Source organism: Rhinatrema bivittatum, chromosome 3 (genome assembly GCF_901001135.1).
Source record: "Rhinatrema bivittatum chromosome 3, aRhiBiv1.1, whole genome shotgun sequence".
Taxonomy (NCBI): domain Eukaryota; kingdom Metazoa; phylum Chordata; class Amphibia; order Gymnophiona; family Rhinatrematidae; genus Rhinatrema; species Rhinatrema bivittatum.
This window is the reverse complement of record NC_042617.1, coordinates 444,504,882-444,519,824: the sequence shown is the minus strand read 5'-3', so window position 1 is coordinate 444,519,824 and position 14,943 is coordinate 444,504,882. Positions and strand designations below refer to the sequence as shown.

General features: G+C 41.8%; 1 long non-coding RNA gene across 1 annotated transcript; it reads left to right on the top strand.

The window, feature by feature from the left end:
• The first annotated feature begins 702 nt into the window (after positions 1 to 702).
• Positions 703 to 14,582, top strand: LOC115088822. The gene is made up of 4 exons (XR_003855912.1): positions 703 to 818; positions 5,820 to 5,935; positions 8,940 to 9,186; positions 14,187 to 14,582. It is a non-coding gene; the product is annotated as an uncharacterized LOC115088822 (long non-coding RNA).
• The last annotated feature ends 361 nt before the right edge of the window (positions 14,583 to 14,943 follow it).

The window sequence follows — 14,943 nt, the reverse complement described above, 5'->3', positions numbered from 1 at the left end:
GAAAAGGGAAAGGAGATTTTTGATGGAGAGGTTGACTATTTATTTATTTATTTTGAACTTTTATATACCAACATTCCTGTAGAGACTACAAATCATACCGGTTTACAATATACATAACATCGCATAAAGCGTTACATGGAACAGTAAATACTAGGATAATCGGGACTGCGAACTTGCCCGTTGAGAACCATAACAATAATTAGGGTAGTTAAAAAATAAATAAATACTTCAAAATGGAACTTGATACTTTTTGGAAGTACTTGGAAGTACTTGATACTTTTTGGAAGAAAGATTTTTCTTGATACTGTTTCTGAGACTTGATCCCAGTTTCAGGAGGGAACCCCCCTGCCTGAGGGAAAGAGAGTCTGGGTGCGTCACTTGCCCTGTGCCCATCTGAAGTGGGGTGGCTTTTGCACCCAGAGAAGAGAAGCTTTAAGATAATCAGTTTGGAGGATTTTGGACTTTGCCATCCAAGGTCCCAAGAGTTTTGATTATCATTGGAGAGAATGAAACATGGCCTTTTTCCCAGAAGCCCACTTTCAGTCACTCAGGAGTGTGGGAAGTTTGTCCCTAGCCCATAGGGATTTTCTGACTCAGAGAAAAACTGAAGTGGGAATGGGCCCTGTGAACGTTTGTGTTTTTGTGAAGACTCCTGAACTTTATCTTTTGAATGGACTGTGCAATTGTCTTTGTTACAGTAAATTTGATTTGAACACCACCTCCAGTATCCTGCCTGTTTTTCCACCTTGAAGGAAGGCACCATCCCTGTGAGCCAGTGGACAGTGAGGATTCACCGTGGGAGAGTGAAAAGACTGAAAGTGAGTTTCCCGTCTCCCTGCAAACCTTGGGCCCAGGAGGTTAAGCCTTCCCCCCATCAAGAGAATCCACGTCCTGGGGGTTGAAAGGACTGGTGCCCGAGGACCAGGACTTGGCCCCAGGACTGAGTATGTCCCTTGCACCAGTTCGGCCTGAACACTGACAATAGCAGGCTACACGTACATAGGCAGACTACTGAAAATTATCCCTAAAATGTAGTTTCCTGAGACATTTCCTAACTAGTAGTATATTCAGACAACCCATTTCTATAAACATGTAACCCTTTATCGGGGGAGTTCCAGTTTCCCCTAGGCCCATAAAAGTAATTGTTAGTTGGGGCTGCTCTCACATCCTTCCCCTTCTCTTTGCACTACCCAGGGAATGAGCTCTTTCTGTGGGGGGAAATCCTTTGTGGCCCAAGTGATGGCATGTGTCTCTCCTAATGTGTGTGAATCTCTGGGGGATGTGCTTTCTTCAGGGACAAACAGGCTGGACTCAGACTGGGTGTTCAACTTAAGTTTACTGATTATTTCCAAAAGATCAATCATTGTCCCACAAACATTCCACAAATGAAACCGTACATTCGGACTATTTACATTGTCCCTCCGCTGGGGTGCTCGTGTCCTTCTCTCTGGCTCCTGGAAGGGAGCTCGTCACTGTCTGCTCATCTGTGCAACATCCCAAAAGATTGGGGAATCCTGGGGAGGTGGAGCCCCACGCCACAAAAAGATCTGCTTGAGTGCAAAGTTCAGTCTGATGCCCACAGTCTGTGTCCTGATCTCTTTAGGGTGGAGATCTGGCAGGGAATCTCCAAGGCTTGATGCTACAACCTCAGTTCCTCCTACCTCTCTCAGTAACATCTCTGGGAGAGAAGCCTGATGTTCCGGTACTGCTCACAGCTCTCTATCTCCTTCACCAGTTTGTGTAGAGGGGTGGGGAAAAAACCCCTCTACACTTACGAAAAGGGGAAAAATCCAAATGTGTCTATCAAAAATATCCCACACTGGTAGTGCTGTGAATGGTCTTGCTTCCTCTAGGTAGTAGAGGTCTCCAGCCCCTGCTGTCAGGATTGGGAGGGGGTATTGCCCCTCTGCAAAGTACAGAGTGCTCTCCAGGACAAGAAAAATGAATCCCAAAGCTGACCAAAAACTACAAAAATCTCTCTCTCTTAAAAAGAGAAGGTAGACTCTCTCAAACAGGGAGTGTACTGATGAGGAATCTCCTCTAAATGCAAGAAAAAGACCAAGCTAGGTTAGTGGGCCCAACTCAGCAGGGAGAAAATAAATTAGTTCCTCACTCATCAAAATCTAACTCAAATTGACCACACTCCCTCTACCTCTAACTCCACCTTATGACCTTGGATAGCCAATCACAGTCAGCTCAATGGAGAGACTGAAAGAGAATGGAAAATCACACTGCTATTACTAGTCTTGATGGTAAGAGACGTAGAGCCATCTAGTGCCTTTTGTTGCTATTGTATTTGATACCGCTCATTGTCGATGGTAGTTTGGTGATTTATTCATTGCAATTGAAATGTTTGCACACTTTTTGGGGGTCTGATAGTTCCTTCTTTCTCATCCAGCTCAGCTGGAACCAATGTTGGGATCTTGGCATGATGGGCCTTCATTCATAACTACCTGAGGATTTTTCCAGTTATTTTCTCCCTTCACCCTTCCTGGATTTTGTAGCAACTGTCCTGAGGCCGGGAACCAACCAGCCTTCTTGAACCCTTAATCATGAGTTATAAATTTGGCCATCCTTATTAATGAGCATGACTCCCTCTCCCAGCAGGGGTTGTGATCACTGCTTTGTCAGCATCTTCAGTCCTGGTTGATCCAGGGTGCAGAAGACCCAATTCAGGACTAGAACTGGGGATTTTCCATGGAAGAGCACAGCAATTGCCATTGAGGCCAACCTCGGTTGCACACTTTCCATTTGGGTATTTTACCATACTTGGTCTTCCAATGATTAGATTATTTATTTATTTATTTGATTAACATTCCACCTATTAGACCCTTCAAAGTGGATTATATTCTGATAAGAACATAAGAACATGCCATACTGGGTCAGACCAAGGGTCCATCAAGCCCAGCATCCTGTTTCCAACAGTGGCCAATCCAGGCCTTAAGAACCTGGCAAGTACCCAAAAACTAAGTCTATTCCATGTTACCATTGCTAGTAATAGCGGTGGTTATTATCTAAGTCAACTTAATTAATAGCAGGTAATGGACTTCTCCTCAAGAACTTATCCAATCCTTTTTTAAACACAGCTATACTAACTGCACTAACCACATCTTCTGGCAACAAATTCCAGAGTTTAATTGTGCGTTAAGTGAAAAAGAACTTTCTCCGATTAGTTTTAAATGTGCCGCATGCTAACTTCATGGAGTGCCCCCTAGTCTTTCTATTATCCGAAAGAGTAAATAACCGATTCACATCTACCCGTTCTAGATCTCTCATGATTTTAAACACCTCTATCATATCCCCCCTCAGCCGTCTCTTCTCCAAGCTGAAAAGTCCTAACCTCTTTAATCTTTCCTCATAGGGGAGCTGTTCCATTCCCTTTATCATTTTGGTCGCCCTTCTCTGTACCTTCTCCATCGCAATTATATCTTTTTTGAGATGCGGCAACCAAAATTGTACACAGTATTCAAGGTGCGGTCTCACCATAGAGCAATACAGAGGCATTATGACATTTTCTGTTTTATTCACCATTCCCTTTCTAATAATTCCCAGCATTCTGTTTGCTTTTTTGACTGCCGCAGCACACTGAACCGACATTTTCAATGTGTTATCCACTATGATGCCTAGATCTCTTTCTTGGGTAGTAGCATCTAATATGGAATCTAACATTGTGTAACTATAGCATGGGTTATTTTTCCCTATATGTATCACCTTGCACTTGTCCACATTAAATTTCATCTGCCATTTTGATGTCCAAGTTTGCAGCCTCACAAGTTCTTCCTTCATTTTTATCACAATCTGCTTGTGATTTAAGTACTCTGAACAATTTTGTATCATCTGCAAATTTGATTACCTCACTTGTTGTATTTCTTTCCAGATCATTTATAAATATATTGAAAAGTAAGGGTCCCAATACAGGTCCCTGAGGCACTCCACTGCCCACACCCTTCCACTGAGAAAATTGTCCATTTAATCCTACTCTCTGTTTCCTGTCTTTTAGCCAATTTGTAATCCATGAAAGGACATCGCCATGTATCCCATGACTTTTTATTTTTCCTAGAAGCCTCTCATGAGGAACTTTGTCAAATGCCTTCTGAAAATCCAAGTACACTACATCTACCGGTTCCCTATCCACACTACATCTACAGGTTTCCTATCCACAGATTGCTTACAGTCTAAGAGCTTGATTTACTAAAGCTTATCTCCCATTCTGTGTCTGTACGAAAAATGCTTAGGAAGTGAGGACCTAAGGCAGTGGAGCATGAAGTAGATTGTCCACAGTCTCAAAAAGTGACAGTGGAATTTGAACGCTAGTTTCCCCTGGTTTAAAGCCTGCTGCTCTAACCATCAGGGTACAACTAGCAGTTGGAACAGCAGACTTTAAAGCCAGTGTTCTTAAGGTTTTTCTGCTGAAAATACTGTCATATGTACAAATGTGCAAACTGAACCAGAGGCAGCTGACTGAGTGAATGTCATTATTTCTCAGTGGAAATCTCTTGCCTTCAAAGTCCTGTTCCAGCAGTGCTGTTGTTTGAATTTATTAAGGGCAAATTTAAATGCATACTTATTTTCCAGTTAAGGCCTCCGTGGTCTCTTATTAAAGCCAGTCTTTAAATCAGAAATGGTATTGTCCATTTCTATGCACCCCTGAGAATTAGTGCCATTTTTTGGATGTACTAGTACTGGAAGGACTGTGGAGCTCCCGGCTGGCGTTCCCTTTAATTGGATAGAGGAATAAGAAGTGACTCCAGGGGTTGCCTTGCCTGGTAGGTGTGAGATCTAGAAGGAGTCCCGAAGTTAATCATTTCAGAACATGTTCATTGCTTTTATTGCAACAACTATGGGACTTATCTGGAATTGGGAAGGGTAAGTCACTTTGTTGAGAAAATCGGCAGGACATGGTGTCCTTGGGTATATCTCATCTGATTCCAAATGCCTGAAACAGTTTGTTAATGTTTGACATTGGAATCACGATACTGATCTAAAAGCACGTCTGGCACTGGATTCAGGTGCTTTGTTCTTTATTTGAATCATTGCTGACAAGTGGGAGACCAGTTACATCAAGAGTATTCAGTGGCATGTTAAGTAAGGGTTGCCCTCCAGGGTTGAGACTGGAAGTGTTGCCCATTAAATCCTTGCACAGCTGGGTACTGAAAGCTTTAAAGTATGTTATTTGCCTACACATTGCATTGACTGTGAATTTGTGCTTACCTGAAGGGAAGCTGCCATCTATTTTAAAGCAGGCATCTATCGGGCCATTGTTAAAAAAAAACCCCAGCCTTGACTCAGCAGATTTGTCAAACTATCTTCCCATCTTTTCCCTAACTTTTCTTTCTAGAATCATTGAAGCAGCAGTTCTGAAACAAGTAGATACTTTCATGCAGGACCATGCTATGTTAGTTCAGTACTAATTCAGTTTTTGTATGACTTTAATCACAGAAACTCTTATCTAGCTTGGATATATTTAGAAGAGGGTTTGATGATGGCCAGAGCTTTGTGCTTGTGGTAATTGACATGTCTGCAGTGTTCAACATTCTCGTCCCTCAGATTTTAATCTATCTCAGGAGTGTGGGAACACTGGTGTGGTTCTTGATTGGTTTAGATCATACCTCTCTGGGAAGTCTCAGCAGGTCAGAATTGGCACCTGCGCTTTGAATTGGCACCCAGTAAATACCGGAGTGCCTGAAGGATTTTCTCTTTCGGCCATATTATTTAATATTTATATATCTCATATTTGTAGGCTGTTAGCTGGGCTCTGTTTGGGATATTCCTTGCAAGCTGATGATGTACAATTTTTTTTTTTATTCCTGTTTTTTCAGCTTGGTCTGCTACATTCAATATGCTGTCAAACTGTCTTTCATCTGTGAAGCAATGGTTATCCCATAATAAACTTGTCCTCAATGTAAACAAGACCAAGATAACCATTCTTCAGGAAGTAAGTAATTTATTTCTTCTTTCTTCATTTAGATTTGGTAATGCTACCATACCCATTTCTTCACAAAATTTGGGGTTGTTCTAGATTCAGACAATGTTATGTGCGAAAATATAAAAGTTGTTATTAGTGTGGGCTTTTTTGAGCTATCACTATTGTGCAGGCTGAAGCCTTTGTTAGCTCATCTGCATTTCACTCAGTGGTTATTTAAAAAATGTATAGCCCGCTCTAAGCAATGCATGTTTTCAATAAAATATGCATAAAATTACGCATACAAAAATGGACAAATACAAAGAATGAGCTACTAGATTTATATACTTTATAATACAATAAACTTTCTTATACGTAATGGGGGAGCTGGTGAATTTAGGAAAAATAGCAAAATATTTATTCATTGCAGGCTGTGATGTTGCTACAGATCACTAATTTGGCTATAGTCCTGCAGCTAAAGTCCATGCATTGAATTTGACAGCACATTCTTATTGACTACTGTTTTATTTAATGTGTACCACTAGCAGCTTTAATTAAACCACAGACTTTGCACTATTACATTTTGGCAGATGATGTGCAATTACATGTTGCACTAGGAGCAGAACCACAAGAGAGATTATAAATTTCAGGCTTAAGGCCATTCAGGACTAGATGGTTAACAATAGAATCACTTTAAATCCGGCCAAAAGTGAAATGTTATATGCCCCCTGCCCTGGTCTGGACTATGATTACCACATGAGAAATTATATTTACTTATATGATTTATGTTCGGGTTTGTACTCCAAGTGGGGGATGAGACAAGATTCAGTAACCCTGATACCACAATTCTGGACCCTTCCCAAACAACCTCTCACTTGTGGCATCACAGACCAGATAGAATCATCACACCAGAATAAAACAGTAATTAGCCCTTTTACTAATGATATGTAAGTAGACAGTAAATTCAACCAGAACATTAAATGGGAAAAGTACAGTAGTAAAGTATAATATAAACTTGCAATTTTCTTATTTTATATCAAGTAATGCAAAAATAACACTGGGTATGGCCTGTTACCTGGGGCAACCAACATACTCATATGGATAGTAAAAAAAAAAAAAAGAGAGAATGCTAATAGAGAAAGAGGTAGTAAAGTACACAACTTTCCCAAATTGTCTTTACCCCTGAGTTTGTAAAGGGGGCACCCTGTCCCAAATACAAAATTGTGTGAAAAAAAAAATAAAAATGAAGACATTCCTCTTGATAGTGGAGATGGTTGATAAGATAACAAATAGATGAGCATTGCAGTGTGTGGAAGGTCTCTCTTTCCTGGGGAGCTTCTCCAAATGGTTTACTTGGCACTAAACAGAAAGCTGGCCTGGTTTCAGTCTTAAAGACCACGGTCCACCAGTTTTTCTTTCTCAGCAAGGATTTAGGAGGAGAAAGGCTGAGAAAGGCTGAAAACCTGAAGCAATTATGATGGGATACTGAATTTGAGGACAAAAGGCAAGGAAATAAACCTTTTCCCTCTTCTGCTAAATTACTCTCTGTGCAAAATTTAAGATTACTTAACTCAGTCACTTAGGAGGCTGATCCATGCATGTGCTCCTGGGCCTGGATATCTCTGGAAAGGAAGTATCTCAGTCTCTCATCTCTTGGTTTCTCTGTCTTTTGTTGGGATTTTACATGTAACTCGGCTATGAAGCAAGAACAGCTATTTGATTCTCTATTTCTTCAGAGAGTAGATTTCTGTCTCTCCCTCTTGATAATTAGCTCTTTAGGAGAAGAACTGTTTGCAGGGCTTCCAGATGCACTACTCTCTTCCTGGCCCCTGGCTCCAACAATTGTCATTCACAGGAGAGGACACAGGGATTTTTGACGCCTTAGCTATGGCACCTTAGCTATGGTGACTTAGCTGTGGTGACTTGCAGGCTCGTCAGAGTTAAAAACCCCTTTTTAACAGGACCAAAATACATCACTCAGACCCAGACACAACTCAGTTCATGTTGTGAGGCTCCAATATATGATAAGCTTGGGGGGACAGGAACTTGTTTATAGTAGCTTACTGAATCTACCTGTCACAGTGCAGGGTATAGTGTTCCAGTGGCTGATAGAATAAAAACTCTAAGAGTAATGTTAGATATGCATGGAGGACATGCAGCAAAACACCTCCAGTGATGGCAAGGGTTTAAGATAAGTATAGTGTTTTTGACATAAAGGATTGTTTTTTCAAGCATTTACATAAATTGTGGTATTAGATTCTCACACCAGGAAACTGGTAAATGATAAAATCTTGAGTGCTTTACTTTGAAAATGCATAAAGCCCATTGCATGGCAAAAGGCATCAGATCAATACATTTTGGCACTTACATATTCTGATACTATGTTTGTGGGTTAGTATTGGTTGCAATGTTTATGAACAGTGATTGATTTGCACTTCTATTTTTTAGTTCTATCTTTGTGTCTAAATATGGAGGAATATATTCAATTAATCTCTAAGAGACTCTTCTTTCATCTGGGGATTATCTGTCAAATGTGCCCTTTTCTAAGTCAATCAAGTTTACATACATTGGTGCGAGCATTAATTTTGGCGCGATCAGATTGCTGAAACAGTTTATTCTGTGGTTTGCTATTAAGCCCTTAATAAAATTCAACTGATCCAGAATACTGCAGCCAGGTCAGTGATGAGAATTAAGTAGGGAACATAACAGTGCCATACTAAAGTCCCTCCATTGGCTGCCAGTGAGTTACCAAATTCATTTTAGAATATTAATTTAAAGCATTAGCTGGACAAAGAATGAGGAAGGCACTGATTGCATCTGCAGAAGCATTTCATGCAGTTCCCTCTGTAAAAGAGCCAAAGCTAACAAGGACCAGGAACAGACCATATTCTTGTGCTGCACATGGCTATGCAATTCTCTGCACAAAGATCTACATAAATAAAGAAGAAAGTTCCCCCCCGTGCCTGCATCGCTGGTATGCAAGTTTAGCTCTGCCCCACCCTTCACCTCCACCCTTCTCTCTCTCTGTATTGTCCAGTCTGGTGCCACAGACAGCTGCTGGCAGGAAGGCCAGGCTGCATCAGTGAGCGAGGGGTTCGAGGACCACACTGCTGCAGGCAGCCGCTAGTAGAGAGGCCAGGCTCTGCTAGAAAGATAGGAACCTGAGGACTGCTCCACTGCAGACAGCCACTGACGGGGAGGCTGGGCCCCAGCAGTGAGCGAGAGGCCTGAGGACCGCATTGCTATGGGCAAGAGATTATCAAGAGGCGGCAAGGTGGCTACAGGTGAGTGAAAGGAAGTGAGGTGAGTGGGGCATGGAGAAGGAAGGGGAGATAGAAGGTAGGATGAGAGTAAGTTAAAGGAGGGAGGAATGGTGAGAGCAAGTTAAGGTTGGGAGGGAGTGGGGTGACCGTGAAGGAAGAGATGACGTGAGAGCAAATTAAGGGGGGGAGGGATGAAGTGAATGCAAGTGAACAGTGGGGAGTAGTGGGGTGGTTGAAGGGAGTGAGTGAGGTGAAAGCAAGTGAAGGGAGGGAGGAAGTTGGGGGAGACAGAAGGGTGGGATGATGTAAGAGTGAGAGGGGAGTGGACAGGAGATGAGGTGAAAGTATATTAAGGGAAAGGTGAGAGTAAGAGTAAGAGAAAGGGGAAGAAGAGTGAGTGAGAAGAAAGAGGGTGAAGGAAACAGAAGAGATGGGATGGGATGACAGTAAATAAATGTTTGGGCATCCCAGCAGTGCTACTTCACAGAGTTAGTGGGATTACAGATGTGCAGAGAGTTGTCTAGAGTTTCATCACATATAAGATTCCAGAAGGACATAGTTTCATAGTTGTGATGATCAGCCATTCCTTGCATGGTACTAAAGAGCTGCAAAACGTGTGTTCACCCTGGCAGATTTGGCCTTCAGGAAGTGAATAGAGGTTGAGTATCAAGTTCTGCCAAACATTTACTGACATGAAAGTGGATATTTGGCTGGTATTTTGTGTGTTTTGAAAATCCCCAAAAGGTATTTGGAAGGGCTCAGACATGGTGTTTACACCCCAATTCACAAAGATATGTTACTGTTTTAATGCAGAAACAGATGTTATAATTAAATAGGCCCTACAGGAAATAATAGGGCCTAGAGTAAATAAGACACATTTTTGTGTATTAATGCATAATGCACCTTTGTGAATAGGAGTGTTCCAGCAGGCCAAAGATGGATCTTTAGTATACTGTTCACATTAGGCTCCATTCCATCTCCAGCCCCATCTTCAAAAGATCATTCACCCCATCATTCAGCAATGCATATCTAGGAAAAACCGTCAAGGACACCAAGTGGATCATTTTCAAAGAGACATTTGTGGCTAAAACAAGGACCGATGCAATATCAAGCACAAAATTGGGCATCCAAACTGGTCACACGTTTTTTTCAATACATGTACATCCCCCTCTCCTGGGCACCCAATGCAATAGGCAAATGAGCTGTAGTGCTAAAAAGGACACGCTAGGGATACATTGTGTGGCCCTAGTGTGTCCATGACATCAGGCACCCAGGAGAGTGTGTACCACTTAGGAAAACAGACGCTCAATTAACAAACATTCATGTTCCTAAACTCCTCACAGCCACAGGTTAGGAAAACGGGCACTCATAAATTCAGCATTGCTTTCCTAACCTAACCGCCATCAAGATTTTTTTTTTCATGCTGCTTCCCGATACTAAGTAGGAGTAACCACAGAAAAGCAGCATTTTGGGCTTTTTTGTGGCGGCTTGGAGCAGGTGAAGACTTAATGCTAACGCCGGGGCTAGCGTTAAGTTTTGCTTCTTAAAACGTGTGCATTGGGACACAGTGATTTTTTGCATCCTGGGTAATAGCTAATAGTCTCATCTACTTGGCATTTACATGTGATGAGCGCTATTACCTACATGCTGGTTTGGATGCATGTTTTGGACATGCTAATCCTATTATTGAATCGGGAGTTATTCTAACGTATCCACAACGTGCGTTCAACTATGCAGCAAGCTGTGTGCTAGTCTGATCGCACTGTATTGCATTGGCCCCACAGTATTTTACACACAGAAATGGCCTTTTGTAAAATAGACCGCCAAATATGTGGGTAAACTTATATGCCTATGTCATGAATGGTGGTGTTCCTGGAGATGGAGCTGAGGAGGGGGTTTGAACTTACACACATATTTTTGAATTAAATTTCCACAGAAAATATGTGCAGGCATTTTAGCAGGTACAACTTGTACAAGTAGATTTGGTGGAATAACTTCTCCTCATCTCACAACACTCACCCCCAAACCCGCACTTGCAAATGACCCTGCCTAAAATGCCTTTCTTACACAGTCCTGCGCAAGAAACCTCGGGGTTCAGATTGACCAGCAACTGAACCTAAAAAAACACATCAACCTGATCCTAAAGAAAGGCTTTTTCAAACTTAATGTGATAAAAAAACTAAAACCCTTACTTCACGCTGCTGATTTCCGCACTGTCATACAAGCCACCCTCTCAACAAAAATGGACTACTGCAATGCCCTCCTCCTAGGTCTCCCCTACTCCTCCGTAAAACCTCTCCAAATGCTACAGAATGCTGTAGCGAGAACTATCTCTAACACCCGTAAATATGACCACATTACCCCCTTTCTGAAAAACTTGCACTGGCTCCCGATCCCATCACGCATCATCTATAAAACCCTGACTGTGATCCACAAAGCCATACACTCCCACAACTCAAATTGGCTTGACGAGCCCTTTCATCCAATACAATCTAACCATGCCACCAGAGCTTCCAACAATGGGACTCTCCATGTGCCTTCCCTAAAAAAGGCACACCTCACCTCCATGAGAGACCAAGCCCTCTCCATTGCCGGACCCACACTCTGGAATTCATTACCCCCCAACCTCCGGCTCGAGACCTGCGCTTCTAAATTCAGGGCCAATGTTAAAACCTGGCTTTTCAAGCAAGCTTGCCCTTCCTCCCCCCCATAACCCTTAACCCCCCCGGCCTCCCCTACTTGTACTTCTAAATCTTGTACAAAGTTTTTTTTGGGCACAGTTGCCACCCTATCATGTTATTGTTTAACAGCTCTCAATCGCCTCTTCAGCAGCCCTCATGTTGTTCCTCTCTAATTGTTGCTGTTTATGTGTTCCTATGTGAGCCCTCTCCCCCCCCACCTGTTCATTGTATTTTCCTCTCTTTAGTTATGATGTAAACCGATATGATATCCCCACTAATATCGGTATAAAAAAGTCTTCAAATAAATACATAAATAAATAAGGTGGACCTTTGCACATAAGTCCACTTTGAAAATAATTGTAATTTATGCGTGGTTACAAAATTATCCTCCAATATTCAAACATAAAAAACAAAATTTATACATATGAAAAATGTTATTATTTTTTTGCCTATTCCATGGGGCAGGATAGGGATTTAGAGAAAAGGCTTCTGAAAGCTTGGATGGAAAGCCTTCATCTTCTTCTCATGTTGCTCTGGGAAGATAACATGAGCATATCCAGGCAAAGCTGAAAGAAAAAAGAGACAGTCACTCTGGATGCCTCACAGGTAGGTACAAAGCAATAAAGAAGGCAGGATATATAACTACACCACCAATAGGGGGTGTCTTTTCCAAATCCTAGGGAGTGCATTCATGCATGCATCCATTGTGGCACGCCTGGATTGCAGGATGCTGGCCCTTTGGGGAGAACAGATCTATACTCTGGGTAGTCAGGAGAAAAGAGAGGAGAAACTCAGGTACAAGGCAGTATCATTAAGAGGACTGAACAAGGAATTCAAAGGCAGGATGCTCAGACAAGAGATGACATACAATGTAACCAAGAAAACAAAGACTAGCAACATGACATTCACTACTCAGGAAATACAGGAATAGCATATACCTGTTTCAGAAGACTGCAGGCAAAGCACAAAAAGGAGGTGCTTCTATATCACACATACAAAGAGGAAACAACAGAAAGGACTAGAAGGAGAGAGTAGGGACTGAATTAAAATTGGACCAAATGACAGACACAAAGAAGATAGGAGACCGCAGCAGTTGCCACACTATCATATGAAGGTCGGTATAAAAAAAGTTCAAAGTTAAAAATAAATAAATAAATAAATATCACAGAAATCACATGAAAAGACACTTACAGACACATATCTACACTTAGACTCACCCACACACACATACACATTAGACTCCATGTTGAAGACTGACAGACCAGTACATGAACATACAGTATTTACAGGGGAGATTGGCTCAAGCATCCACAGTTGGTTTGCTGGGCCCTTGGAGGGCTGAGGATCCTTCCAAAGTCATTTGAGGAACCTTGTCAATTCCACTTCTGTCAGCTAATATCCTGGAGCCAGGGTGCCTTGTTCTACCCCCTAGACTGTGAGCAGGCATCTCTTTGGATCATTAATTAGTGGACAGTATCCAAAAAGTTCCAATCAAAGTATGTAGAGAAAAAGCTCCTCGTTCTAGCAGCACACATTGGACCCATCAACAATGCAGACCCTAACCTTTTACACACAAAAAAAGGCAACAAGACATGCAAGACTAATTCTAGTTGGTAGGAGGAGAAATGGAGGTATTTCTCCTCATCACAATACTGGCCTCGGTGGACAAGCTGGAGGAAGATGGGTGGGTGTCAGCTGGATTTCTTGGAAATGCTGGCTGGTAGTGAAGGTTTTGGATATATTGGGGTCTGGGACTGTGTATGGTACAGTAAAAGAATGTAAGAAAAAATGGCCTACATCTGTCCATGGCAGGAAAGAGGATTCTAAGCAAGAAGTTCAGGTCATATGACATCAGGCATTTAAACTAGAGGATGGGGATGGCAGAAGGAAGCCAATGGAATTGGAATGTTCTCCTTCAACAAATACAGGAAGTAGGTGGAGATATTAACAAAATGTATCAGCTCAATAGTCCATTCTTAAGCAAAAGGGCATAAAAGATGACCAGGAAGAGCAGCCAGCTGAGGGAAAAAAGCTGGAAAGCTATGAATACAAATGCTCATGGTCTGGTCAATAAAACTCCAGATCTGAAGGTCCTAATGGTAGAGGCAAATTTGGATATTGCTACTATTAAAGAGCCATGGTTCAGCAAATCTCATGAATGGGATATGGCAATACTGGGCTATATAACCTGTTAAAGAAGGGCAGAAATGACAGAAAAGGGAGAAGTGTAGCTTTTTATGTCAAAAACAATATCCAAACAACTGAAATGCAGAGTGTGTGGGGAAAGGAGGAAGCGCTGTGGGCTGTCTTAAAAAAAGATGATGGTACTTTTATTTACAGGCCTCCAACTCAAAGAGAAGAAATGGACAGAGATCTAGTTGAAGACATCCAAAAGGTGGGAAAGAAGGAAGAGTTGTTGCTCAGAGATTTTAATCTGGATGTGCATTGGAGCAATCCTGCTGCAGACTCTGCAAGAAGTAGAGAAATTGTTGATGCTCTGTTCAGACAAATGGTGATGGAAGCCAAGAGGGAAAGAGCAATATCAGACCTGGTACTAACAAATGGGGATAGTATCTTTAATGTCTGGGAATGTTCTCACTTGAACATCAGGGATCATTATCTAAACAGCTGTGGCAGAGACCTTTTCCTGCTGTCGTGGCTGAGGTTGGAGGGGTGTTAGGTGTTTCTATGTTTCAAGGTCTCTAATTGGAACCTCTCAGGTTGTTCTGTTTGATGTCCTGTTCCCAACTGGGTCTTCTGTGCAGAAAAGGGCTCCAGAACCCATCTAGCAAAGTCACCCAGGGGTGGGGAGGAGAAGCAGGGATAAATATGGGATGAATGTCATGAGAACTTCTGAAATAAATAATTATTGAAGTAACAGATTTAACAAATTTTATTTTCTAAGAAGAAAATGATTAGGAGTTATCTTACAATAATCAATATAACAAGTATTCAGTTCTTTCAACCTGTATTTTTGGAACAATACTTCAAAAAATGTTTTCCTTTCTTTTTTTTCAAAATCGGTGTCCATCTATTCTCGCCTCCAGGGGGGGTACCTACTACCTGGCTATCAGAAATCAACAATAGAAACTGCCTC